Here is a 12,196-nt window from a genome sequence, read left to right as displayed (position 1 = left end):
TTCCTGGAGGCTTCCTCACACCCGTTATGATGACCCTAGTGCTGCTTCCCACTCTGGACTGGACCGGAGCATGTACATAGGTATAGGCAAGAGATAAAGCTCACGACACATGGAATACAGGAATGGAATGGGACTAGTGATATCAAAAGGGTAGGGGGATGTGGGGGAGAGGTGGGGAGGAAGGAGGTACCGGTTGCAATGAATGGCACATAACCACAAACACCCCTCCAGGGGGAAGAACAACAGAAACCAGAGGGGAAGGGAGACAGTGGTCAGTGTGAGATATGAAAATAATAACAATCTATAATCTATCAAGGTGCCACGAAGGTGGGGGGAAGGACAAAAAGAGGAGCTGATCCCAAGAGCTCAATAGAAAGTAAATGTCTAGAAAAGAATGATGGCAATATATGTACTATTATGTCTGATCCAATTGATGTATGGATTGTAACAAGAGTTGTAAGAGGCCCAATTAAATGATCTTAAAACAAAACAGAAAATCCTGCCTGCCTTTGGGCAGTAGGGGAGTGCTTAAACATCTGTGTCACTCAGGATTCAACTTTTTCCTTAGTTGGAGATAAATAGTCCTGTTTTACGTTGCATATGTTTTCAACTTTAAAGTCCCCTTAAGTCTTGGTGTCCCACCAATGTAACTGATAAAATATATAAAACTATTAAATATGTATTTTAAATATAATTTTAAAAAATTTCTACATATTTTAAAAACACAATGAAAGCTTAAAAGGGGGTGCAATTGTTTTAAAAAATAAAATAAAGATGAACACCTACTCAAGCAGTGCTTGAGTAGTGGGGCTGTGTTTGTAAGACAATCTCACCCACATCTTGATATAGAAGAGGGTTACATATGGACTGGACACTACAATACAGCCTACTTTAGGGAGGTCCCGCTGGCCAGTGAACATTATACCAAGAACAGAGATTGTGGGGTCTTGTCAATTTGGATGCCCCCGGCTGCAAGAAACATAACACCAAATTAAAAGAGAGACTTATTTTACATGGTAAGTCTTGAGCATGATAGCAATGGTGGCCATTAGCTGTTGTTGCCTGGTCCAAACTCCTGACAACCTCATGGAATAAAGTGCTTCCCAGTCACGCACCATCCCTATGACTGATTAAGGAACACATTTTTGGGATCCAACATTCCCACTGGTTGCTTCTTGGAAGTAGATTGCTCGACCTTTCTTCTTAGTCGACCTTAGTCTGGAAGTTCCTCTAGCAACTAGTTAGCAGCATCGCAGCACAAACCACCCCCCGCTGGCAGACAGGGGGTGACTTTGTATGAAGCACCTCGGCCAGGAAGGAAACCATGTCTCCTGCATGGAAGGCAAGCATTTTGCCATTGAACGGCCACTGCCTCCTTAGTGGCTATAGAGTTGCTTAATTTCAAAGCTCAGTGATGTCAGAGTTGTGGACTTGCTCCTTTGTTTTTCTCAGACAGGGTTGCCCAGATCCAAATACCAAATCTGCATACAACCTAGTCTAAAAGCAGGTGAAGGAACGGAAGCAACAACCTTGTTTTCCTCACATCTCTTTTTTGTTTCTGTAAAGATCATTTTATTGGCCCTGCATAGAGCTACTAAGGCACTGAGAGGACTGTAGGCCTGACCACAGCTCCAGACATGATGTCCCCTCACTGGAGCTTACTGTGGCAGAGGATAATACAGGGAGTGAGTCCGGTCTGAACCCCTCACAGTGGGGCGAACCAAGAAGGGAACATAACAGATTCAGTAATGGGAGCAAAGCCAAGCCCAGAGGAGGCCCCCAAATACACTTCAGGCTAGAAGGGGCAGTTCCTGGAACCCCGCAGGACCGGTGAGGAGATAGTCATAAAGGTCAGCAGACAGACCTGGAATTATGTATTTTTATGTTTGTTTTGGCTAGTTTCTTTTCTCTTTTATAAAATATTTTGTCTTGTCTCAGTTGCTGTTAGTTTTGCCTGCTTAGATAAGATAGGCCTGGAAAGCAAGCCCAAGAAGAAAGCAATAGAACTAATGGATCCAGAGGGATTTGGGGGAGAAAGAGGTGGAGGGAGGGAGCGGTGGGCAAACAACACCTTAGATGGGAATAACTAGGGAATTAAAATCAACAATGAGGAGGAATTAGAGATCCTAGGGGTGTTGGGCCAACAGCATTCTAGTTGAGAGGAATTACTAAAAGGCAGATGAAGGGTGGTGGTGGGGCAGGAGGAAACAGAGGAAAGATCTAGGAATCAAAGCTATGGATAGAGTTGTAAGCATAAGTGTGTACATATGTAAATACATTACTTCATAAAAATAGAGGTATTGGCCTATGTACATATATTTATAAAGCAATATACTGAGGTAGTGGATGGACTTCGGGCCTCTGCTCAAGCCCTCCCTTAATGCAAGAACACTTTGTTCTAACATCTGGCACTCTGTGATACTCACCCTCCTGGCACAAATGCTGAAGACAAAATGGGTGCATAAGCAAATGTGGTGAAGAAATAGATGGTGCCCAGCTATCAAAAGATATAGCGTCTGGGGTCTTAAAGGCTGGGAGCCAAACAAGCAGCCATCTAGCAGAGAAGCAACAAAGCTCACATGGAAGAAGCATACCAGCCTATGTGTCCATGAGGTGTTGACAGGAGCGGGTAACAGGTATCAGAAGACCCCAAACAAACAAAACCATATTGTTGAGAATGAGGGGGGTCAGAATGGAGAGCCCAAATTCATGTGCAGACAATGGGACATCCCCTTACAGAAGGGTCACAAGGGAAAAGGGATGGGTCAACCAAGGTGCACAGATGAAACACACAATATTCCTCTGGTTCCTTGAGGCTTCCTCACCCCCCACTATAATGACCCCCAGTCCTGACTTTCACTGTGGGCTAGACCGGAACATGTGCACAGGTACAGATAAGCGATAAGAGCTCACAACACACAGAATCCAGGAACAGGAATGGGAGTAGGGATAACCAGGAGGGTAGGAGGAAGTTGGGGAGAGGAGGGAGGGAAGAGGGAGCCATTTGCAATGATCAACATATAACCACCCCCACCTCCACCCTAAGGGACGAACAATAGAAACCATGGGGGAAGGGAGACTGTGGTTGGTGTAAGATAGGAAAATAATAATAATTTACAATTTACCAAGGGGTCATTGGGGTGGTCATTGGGGGTGGGGGTGGGTGAGCGAAAAAAGAAGAACTGATACCAAGGGCTCAATACAAAATAAATGTTTAGAAAATAATGATGGCAACACATCAGATGTCTGGTTTCTTATAAGCGTTGTAAGAGTCCTCAATAAAATGATCTTTTAATTAAAAAACAAAGAAACAAAGGCAGGTTTCAGAGGAGCTTTCAGAACTAAGACATATTAAAAAATTCCTGGTAATCTATGTGCAAAACTTAGCCGATGAAAACGTTATGGATCGGAATATTGTCAATATCGTGACAAAAGATGAATCTCTTAGACTGGAAGACACTCAAAATGTACAGTGGCTGTGAAAATGGACTTGAGCATCCACACCATCCTGAAGACTGCACAAGACTGGGGAACAGTTTGCTCTATTGTGCATGGGATCAACACGGTTTAGGGCCAACTTCATGCCCACTAACACCTAATGTAGCTTTCATAAGGACCCACCATGTGCCGAGCACCAAGCTCGACATTCTCCCAATCCAACATCTTGACTCATACTACAAAGGGCAGGTATTTTGAGCTCCATTTTAAAAATGAGACTTACAGAGAAGACTATTATGAGTTAATGAACTTAGCTCATGTCTCTTCATCTCCAAGAAGATCCGGTTCATTTTTAGTACACGATGTTGATATCTTTCTCCTGAATAGCTATTGCATGCTCTACCTAGTGCTATGTAACCAATCCACCTCCTCAAAATTCTGAATGGAAGGAAAAATGAGAAAAGAAAAAAAAAGTCACATAAAAAACGGTGACAGTACATTGTGGTGTTTTATTTAATGTCACTGACCTTATCAATATGACCAATTTATGGTGTGCTGATGGTTGGATGTATCAATCTTAGGAGTGAATACCCTGAATACTCAGATTAAAACTCAAATTGGTTTTGAGATTCAGAATTATTTTGATATTGGCTATTTTCACGGTTAATGGTACTGAGAGACCTCACTGCATGAATACTTTGACCTTAGAAATTCGGTGAGCTGTGGAAGGAGATTACCTGTGTCCTCATTGTTTCTAGCTGTCTGATGGAGAAAGTAGATGAATGACCTCTGCTATAGAGGACATTTCAGCAAAAACAAAAACAGTCATCAGAGTTTCCATATAGCTTTCTCAAGAAGGCATCCAAGCTTATCAAAGATTATTACTTTTCCCTCTAGATCTCTAGGAGCCTACTGAATGTATGCTCCATTCTTTGGGGCATATTTCCAAGAGGAGCTTATTTTAGGAGGCATTTGGGGTGGGGAGGGGGTGAAGGTAGCCAAGGGTCAATTTTGGCAAAATCTTTTCAGCCTGTAGATGAGATTGTTTATGGGCCTGGAAAAACATTCTCCTCTGTTAAATAGAGTGAAACAATCTTACATCACTCCCTATAAAATTTCCTGACATATAATGCTTCTTTCTTTGACTCAGAAGTTATTTTGCTGAATGGCACATATCCAGAAGGAATTGCACAGTTCAGGCAATTACTCAGATTTTCTAATTCAGAAATGTCTTCCTATATGCCTTATTAAAATATTTTGCTAGTGGGTCAATAATTTAGGTTTCATTATTTAGGTTTTGCATCCTCAATACAATCATTTAGCCTGTGCTTCAACTCTAGGCCTGCATCATATTTATAACTCTTTTTTGTTTATTTTGTTTTGCAATGCCTTGTTTCATGTAAGAGAGCTCGGGAACATGGTGATAATGGACACTGGACCAAGGGCACAGCAGCAACAAAAACTACCCAATGGTGCCTTTATCCCAGTTTCTCTTGGCTCAATACATCCCTAAAAGTAGCAGGCATTTCCCCAGGGAGCTCAAGGGACCAATAGCTTGGGGGGGAAAAGAGAGGAAAAAAGAAAGAAAGAAGTGCTTTTGAAAGCTTCGGCTTGTGAGACTGAATGGAGGTGATTACTAAGACGTGTATTTGGCCAGAGCCTTTGTTCCATTAGTAAAATGGTAGTAGTGTGATACTGGAGGGGGTAGAAATAAAGAAATATTTTTTAAGAGAAGAAAAGGAACTCAAACAAAAACACATTGCTTTGGCTATAGAGGTCCTTAGGTTCTGGTAAATTAGGACAATTGTTCCAGTGCCCACTGGGGAGTGTGTGGCTCTGGAGAGTACAGGGGAGGGGGTGGGGCCACACTACAGCTGGGCTTTTGGAGGAGAAAATCCCTCCAACTGTTGCTGAACAAAAGTGGGTTCTAATTCCGACATAATGCGGCCAGTCAATTATGCATGCCCATGCATATGATCAGACATATACTGTATATGTTGCGGAGGAACAAACAGTCATTTCAGTCAATCGAGGGAGGGTAGGATGAAAGGCCCTTTTGTGTACCTGGAAGGGGGGTCTGGAACTAGCTCCCCCAGCTCCACCTGGGAGCCCCTCTTTGACCAGTCTACAGGGGAAACATTTTGAAGCATGTTAATAAAGTCTATATCTGATTATAAACTCACTTCCCCAGGAAGCAAACACTCATTCTGTGTAACTTCTCTTAGGATTTCATGAACAATGCAATCAGAAAAATGTCTCTTAAGCTTTTTCATCACCTACTCTTTCTACTCAATCTCTTTCAGCCATCACGATCAGGAAGAAATTAATTTCCTGCTTCGGGAAGGAAAGTGTTAGCTTCATAAGTGGACCAGACTTTACTTCCCGCTCTATCTTTTCCACCAGCCCTCACCCCACCCTTCGGGCTGTACAAAGAAGACATTCTGTTATGATAAAAGTGTATGTTGAAAGCTACGTACAGCCTGCCTGTCGCCTTTCACTGAGCTATTGAATTGCATGGCGATGCATTTGAGAACTGTGTGAAGAAAATCAGAAAGCGTTACCATGTACACATGTATGGCACTCCAGAGTTGTGCATGTAACATGTGGTGTATATGTGTGATGGTGTTTATCAGCAAGGCTCCTCCCTGTTCTAGACGCTTCAGTTTCTGTGCCCATTCCTTCCAGGAGGCTCTAGCAGAAAGACTCTTGGTTCATTGTAACTCTTATCCCTGGTCGAGGGTATATGGCTCAAGATTGCCTAATGAATTCTTGGGATTTTTTTTTTTTTTTTGACCCTGAGGGACGAAGGAAAGGGGCCAATCTTTCTCTTCAGAGCAGTAAAGTTCCAAAGATGTGGACCGTAATGTTTTCCATATGTGGCAAAAGCTGGTCTGTATTGGAAAAATAACAAATCCTGGTATTTTTGGTTTTCAGTTGTTGTTTTTGCCTGCGATTAATATGATTCGCTTGGGCTCCACACAGAATCCTCACAGCAAATGATCTTCTTTGTTGAAGTTAGTGTGGGTTTCTCTCACTTGTTGGCAAGGCAGCTCTCTCCCAGACCAAGGCAAGCCTACTGTGGGGGTGGGGGTGGGTTCTTCACTGGGAAGAGTGAGGAGCAACCTGCCTCAATGAAAGCACAAGAGGGATTCATGCCAATGGTTGTTTTAAATTCCTAGGTTGTCATCTACCAGCTCCTTGTCCTTGGGAGGAAGCTCCTGTGGCTAGCGACTAACAGGAAGGCCTGCACTTCCAGCCTACATGCTGATCCACGGGACAAAGGTGCTGCAGTCTGCTTCGGTGAAGATGTACAACGGTGGACACGCCCCATTGGAAGCCATTCAGCTCTGTCCTAAAGGGCTGCTATTGGCTGGCATCGACTCAATGGCAGTGGGTTTAGGGTTTGGGTGGCCTTACGTAAAACACTTAACCTCCCTGATAACACTATCTCCCTGGCAGCACTGGCTTTCAGTTCAGTAACAGCACGTGTAAAGTAGCAAGGACATGAGCTACCCAGTGAATGAAAACGGCAGAGGTAGCGTTTCTTTAATTTCTTTCTTCTTTGATCCCACATTCCCTCCTTCCTTTCTTTCTCTTCATCCACCCTCCATTTTGAAAAAAACAATTATTTTATTGGGGCTCATCACAATCCATACGTATGGATTGTCAAGCACCTTTGTACACATGTTTCCATCATCTTTTTAATTTTATTATTATTATTTTTTTCATCATCATTTTTAAAACATTTTCTTTCTACTTGAGCCCTTGGTATCAGCTCCTCATTCCGCCGCCCCCTCATGAATCCTTGATAATTTATAAAAAGTGTTTTTTTCGTGTCTCTTACACCAACCGCTGCCTCCTTTCACCCACTTTTCTGTTGTCCATCTCCCTGGGAAGGGGTTATATGTAGATCATTGGGATCAGTTCCCTCTTTCTGCCCCCACCTTCCCCTTCCCCTCCTGGTATTGCTATTCTCATTATTGGTCCTGAGGGGTTTATCTGTCCTGGATTCCCTGTGTGTCCAGCTCTGATCTGTACCAGCGTACCAGCTCTGATCTAGTTGGATTTGTTAGGTAAAATTGGGGCCATGATAGTAGGGGGAAGGGGAAGCATTAAAGAACTAGAGGAAAGTTGTATGTTTCATGGGTGCTATACTGCACCCTGATGGGCTCTTCTCTTCCTTGTGACCCTTCTGTAAGGGGATGTCCAATTGTCTACAGATGGGCTTTGGGTCTCCACTCTGTGTTCCCCCTCATGCACATTGATGTGATTTTTTGTTCTGGGTCTTTGATGCCTGATTCCTGTTCCTATTGACACCTCATGATCACACACACTGATGTGCTTCTTCCATGTCTTTATTCCATGTCTTCCATGTCTTTATTGCTTCTCAGCTAGATGGCCATTTTTTATCTTCAAGCCTTTTATCCTCATTCATTTTCAGTTTATTTTCTAGTATCAAGATGGTTAAAGAATCCTTTTTGACGATGTCAGACAATTCCTGCTTGAGATCTGCTACTTTTGTGGTCAGTATTCATAATAGGACTGTTTTTGTTGGGGCTTCTTAGGGACCTAGGGGCAGAGAAGTATATGCAGGTGCTTTACTGGGGGATGCTTGTGAGGTTACCACCTGTGTAGGCTTGTTGGAAGCAGGATGGGGCAGGGGAAGAAACTGACTTGTAGGGCTCAGCCCATCCTACTCACAGGGTGCTCTGGAGTTGTGAGAGTCCTTCAGTTACCCTGAACTGAGCTAAGGGCCGAGCCTTTGTGCCACTGTATTCAGGATAATCACAGGTGTTAGGCCACACATAGGAGAGGACATAATTTGGGGCAAGCAGTTTTCTTTCGTCAAGGGCACTTCTTGGAGAGGGATTTTTGGCAGCTGGAAGAAGTCCCTGTCTCCTAAAAGAGGTGTCTGAATGGTGCATCATAGGACCCATCAGTCTCTGGTTCAGGAGTATGTATTTGAATCTAGTATCATTGCAACTGAGCATTGAACAAAGGGTCCTCTATAAAATAAAGGACTCATCTGTGTAAAACATCATATGACCATATTTTGTAAATATCAGTCTCTACTTCCTTAATCCCAGAATATCTGCTGAGTTCTGGGATTTGGGGGGCAAAGTATCTATTAGTCACAGTCTAGCCCAAAGTTGATAGATATAGTGGCAGAAAGGGATAATAAGACTATATCAATTATAGTCTTGCTTTGAGTGACCAAATAAGGTCCTAGTTTTCATGATCTGAGACCATCACTGAATTTCAGCGTGGTACAGTTCAAATCCCCAGACTGACTGATCCAAGAATCATATCAACAGATCTCTGTAATCCAATAGGCTGCAGAGACGGAAGCCCTGCCATTGTCACCACTAGACTGGGAAAGGACCGGATAGACTAAAACTGATGAGTCTTGGTATCCAGGGACGAGACTGGGTGTAATAGATTCATAGAAAAGTGGGAACTCAATATAGGAGAATTAAAAAAGTTAGCCCTACCTTATTTTGCATTTCACTTGAAAGAGAATAAGACTATATTATAAAACAACCAAAATTTGGGTCAAATGTATATAACTAAAGATAAATTATTTCAATAATATCTACATACACATTTTAGTGACATTGTTCAAATGGCAGTGCCATTCTCCCCACACCTCCAGCCCCCACTTTTGGTATTGGACAGTATATTCATTTTGATGAAGTTGGAAGTTGATTTTTGAGGATGTCTGAATGATTTGAGGCTTTACTTGAAACCTAAAGCTAAGACATCTGTCCTTTAAAGACTCTGTTGTGGGATCTGCATACTCAGAATTCTATTGAATTATGAGGGGCTAACCCCCTAAAACAGATATTTTTTTCCAAAGCTATGTATTTAAAATTTTTTTTACAAAACAACTTTATGACCTTCAAAGTACTCACCATTGCACTTAGTACATTTGTCAAAACTGGGATTCCATTCTTGGAAGCATTTTTCAAGCTCATCTGTTTGGATGGGTGACAGCACCCCCCTCATTTTTTTTCTTCACCTCTTCTACATCATCAAGTTGGTGTCCTTTCATGACCCTCTGCTTTGAGGAAACAAAACAAAGTCACACTGAGTGAGGTCAGGTGAGTAAGGTGCATGGAGCAAGAGAGGCATGCTGTTTTTTGCCAAAAACTGGCACACTGAGATGGCTGCATGTGCAGGTGCATTGACATGGTGGTAAAAGCAGTCCCCTGCTTGCCACAAATCAGGCCTTTTTTGTTACACAGTTATGCAATCTTTTTAGAACCTCTAAATAAAAAGTTTGAGGAACAGTCTGATCTGGTAGAACGAATTCAAAATGCACTACAAGTCAACATTTTCATCGATTTGGGCAATTGATGAATGTACAAAATGAGGTTTGTCATCAATCAACATTTCACCTTTTTTAGAAATGAGAAAACCACTCATACACTTGAGTTTTTTTCATAGCACTGTCCTTGTAAGCTTTGTTCAACATCACAAGTTTCTGTGGCATTTTCCCTTAGTAGGAAACAAAATTTCACAGCCACATGCTGTTCTCTGAATCAGCTATCACAAAAAACAAGATTTGAGCGAAACTTCTTTGACGAAAAAAATTCACTGTGACCACAGAGAACCTTCCCAGGCAATGCCACTGGGTGCACTAACTCAGAGAGAGTTGCTTGATGCTTGCTGATTGGGGGAAAATGCATAGTACCAAAGCTCTGTTCAGCGGATATTTTTCTATGTTGTTGTTTTTTTTTGAGGGGGGATACGCCCTCTTTTCTTGTTTATTGGGCTCCAATACGCTAGCAATGACTAAAAAAGGCTTGACAAAGTAAAAGATCAGACAAAACAAGGGGGAGAAAATTCCATGAAGTGACACACCAGCTCCAACAAAGAACTGAATCAAGCACACAAAGATGATATAGGACAGAGGACTGCTTATTTTTGTTATCTGTCCACGAATTCATTGTGAGTCATAGCCCACTTGATGGCACATAACACTAGAAGTCATGGGTGACTCCACTATGTTTTTCAATAATGCTTTTCTACCACTGGGCCTTCTAAAAATCTGGTGAAGTTGCTGAAGTATGGAGTTGGAGGAAAGGTTAATTATTTAAGTGTTTGGCATCATGCTTTCAAAACATATATTGACATTTCAGTTAATTTTGTTAATTTATGGACTCCAGTAGATAGCTGTAATTTTGGAAGCTGAGCACTCGTTTCTCTTGGGAAGAGTGGGTCTTCTTTCTAATTCTCATCCATATTGCTGTATTAGGGAATGCAAAGGTTTTTGTTTGTTTAATTCTTGTTAAAATACGCAAAATGAAACATACACCAACTCAACTGGTTCTACGTTTACAATTCAGGGACATGGATTATTCTGTTCTCAAGTTGTGCAACCTTCTCACCCTCTTCTTTGGTATGTTTCCTCCACCATTAATATACATTCACTGACCCTGGTCTTTGTCCTACCACTTCACGTTGTCGTCAGTTTGGTGTGAGGGACCAGTCTCCACAACCTAATGGGTCCTAAGGGGCAGGTGTGTAATTGAGGGGTAAATTAAGGAAACGTCAAAGGATGCATTTAAGGATTCACCTCTTTCATAGGGACTGGAACCAGAGAGTGAGAGCAAATGTATTCTCTCACAGGCTTACATAATCGCAGGCACGCACACCATGTCATACACATATGTAACAGGAAAGGAACATGTTAGGGGTACACATGCATCAGGAAGTGGATGTGCTAGGGACATACATGTAGCAGGAAGAGAATGTGCTGGGGGTATACACGTGACAGGAAGGTGTATACGTAACAAGATGGTTGGGTTCCAGAGTTAGGACGGTGGCTTCACCTTAATCATCGCTGAGCTGACTTGAGTTTAAGTGTCCCCTGGCTCTTCTCCAGGCCAGAAATCTGTGATCTGTATCAGAAGAGAATTGGCTGTACTTAGGGTGGGTGGTCTGACTCCTCTTGATGGCAAACAACCTTTGGCAGATAGCCTTCAACCAGTTAACTTTCAAGCGTATAACAGCAACTATGTGCTTGCAAGCAGCACCTTAAAATTGGCATTATTATGGGGAGGGAGACATCGTGGGGAATAGCTTTTACTTAGGAGAATGTGACTGGGATGCATCTTCCTTCACCAGAATCTGCCTCCTAGACTCCTTAAATATGAGCATAGAGAATTTGTCCACATACACTCTCTTCCTGGTTCTCAGTTTCCCACAGTTTGGTCCCATATAGATAGTAGATGTGCTTCTATTTATTTTTATTTTTTGATGCTTCTTTAAAGAAACACAATGCTCACACCAAGTTTTTACACTGCCGTGCTCTACCCCTGCCATATTTGATTCTCTTAGATGTGAGTGCCAACTAAGGCTGGATCAATGGGTTCTGTTCTCTGAACTTTAAAACTAGATTATGGACAATGAAATTAGACAATTCTTGTTCATTGAGCTTCCTAAGGCAAACCATTAGAATTACTTTTCCTGCTTGTTGATGTTGTCAATTGCTGTGAAAGGATTCCAACTAATGGCAACTTTATGTTTAACAAAAGGAAATTTTGCATAGTGTTGTGATGGCCTCATGATCACTGGTATATTTGAATATGAATTATTGATGGTTAACCAAGAAAATGATTGTTGACAAATTCAGTTTTTCTCCATTAATCATGACATGGTTTATCAGTCCATAGTAGTGTATTAATGCTTAAGTGTAATGTTTCTTCATTTTTGATCATTAGAGTGTAGTGTATTCTAGACAGTTCTTTTTTTT

This window comes from Echinops telfairi, unplaced genomic scaffold (genome assembly GCF_000313985.2).
Source record: "Echinops telfairi isolate 266 unplaced genomic scaffold, ASM31398v2 ScPeMD7_2;HRSCAF=8, whole genome shotgun sequence".
NCBI lineage: Eukaryota > Metazoa > Chordata > Mammalia > Afrosoricida > Tenrecidae > Echinops > Echinops telfairi.
Note: the sequence above shows the minus strand (reverse complement) of the source record.